General features: G+C 49.1%; 1 non-coding gene across 1 annotated transcript; it reads right to left on the bottom strand.

Moving 5' to 3' along the window:
• Positions 1-319: 319 nt before the first annotated feature.
• On the bottom strand, positions 320-426 carry LOC112403340 (U6 spliceosomal RNA). Its single transcript, XR_003003886.1, has one exon. It is a non-coding gene; the product is annotated as a U6 spliceosomal RNA (small nuclear RNA).
• Positions 427-1,490: the final 1,064 nt, after the last annotated feature.

The raw sequence follows: 1,490 nt of genomic DNA, 5'->3' as shown, positions 1-1,490 counted from the left end.
AAAAAAAAAAAAAAGTGAAGGCATTGATATGGAAAGATTTCTAAGGTGCAGAACACTGCATGAGATGCTGCCATGTGCAGAAAGTGAGGGAGGGCAGGGAAACATATGTGGTATGCTTGCATATGCAAAAAATATGTCCAGGAGGATACAGAAGAGACTAGGGTCTCTGGCTGCCTGTGAGAAGGGTGACTTGGGGACAGAAGTGGGAGACTTGTCATTGTAAGCCTCCTGTATATTTTTTTAAACACCTTTATTGGAGTATAATCGCTTTACAATGGTGTGTTAGTTTCTGCTTTATGTCGAAGTGAATCAGCTATACAAAAATATGGAAGGCTTCATGAATTTGCGTGTCATCCTTGCGCAGGGGCCATGCTAATCTCCTCTGTATCGTTCCAATTTTAGTAAATGTGCTGCCGAAGCGAGCACCTTCTATATTTTTTTAAATTTTGGTATACGCAAGTATATTGCCTGTTCAAAGAATGACAGAATGTTAAAACGCTGAAGCTCAGGAAGGTTCCATAATCTCCAAGGCTGATGTTAAGAACTGGGACAGAGGTCTGTGTTAACCACCCCCCCACGGTGCCTCCCAGACTGTGGTGGGTGTGCATCGGTGACAGTACCGGGCACCAGGACATCCATTCCACCTGCACTACCTCTGTGGCCTAGAGCAGGCCTTGTATATTTCTGGACCTGAGTTCCCATCATCCACATGAGGGGGTCCTTCCTGTTCAGACGTGCTACTAGTTCCCTTTCCTCAGAAGTGCTGCCTCCGAGCAAAAGGCTAGGGCCAGGAGGTACCTGGAACAGAGCACACAGGAATCCTGGAAAGGATTCCCACCCAAAGCTCCAAAATCCTGACCACAGTTTCCCCCAACAAAAGCCTGCTTGTACCACCACAACAGCCTGCCAGCAATTACCCCCAATTACAAACCCAGAGCCCAGCAAGGCCTCAATTAGTCTGAAAAGGAGCCTGAGGAGGGGCCGGTACGCAGTGTAGTGCCCACGTATTGTCTCCACCCACAGGGTAGCACACTCCTCTCGGTGAAGCCCACGGCCTTGGATACCTGGGAACCATGTCCTCAGGATATGGTCCTGAGGAGAAGGCTGTTGGCTCTCCTTCCCAGAGTGACCATTCCCGGCAAGGCTCAGTCAAGTGCTATGTCCTGAAATGCAGCTCTCTCCCTGCACACACCACACACACCCTTCCCACTTACCACTTTCCCAGGCAAGGTGTGACATTTCCAGGCTATCATCCCCATCAACCCCAGATGAAAACATCCCTGGGCGAACCTGCAGAGAGAGGGATGCCCCAGGCTGATGCCTTTAAATCACCACTGTTATGGACTTGGCTCAAAGTGTTGGGAGGAGGACCAAATGCCCACCTCTTCCCAGGGAAGGATGGTCTCTGAATTCTTCTCAGAAGCATCCAAAAGCAGAATTGTCCCTAATCTTCTTTGCAGGCCTAATCTTCTCTGCAGGTCTAATCTTCT

The sequence above is a fragment of the Neophocaena asiaeorientalis genome, unplaced genomic scaffold (assembly GCF_003031525.2).
Source record: "Neophocaena asiaeorientalis asiaeorientalis breed wild unplaced genomic scaffold, Neophocaena_asiaeorientalis_V1.1 scaffold276, whole genome shotgun sequence".
Classification (NCBI taxonomy): domain Eukaryota; kingdom Metazoa; phylum Chordata; class Mammalia; order Artiodactyla; family Phocoenidae; genus Neophocaena; species Neophocaena asiaeorientalis.
This window is presented reverse-complemented; position numbering and strand designations above follow the sequence as displayed.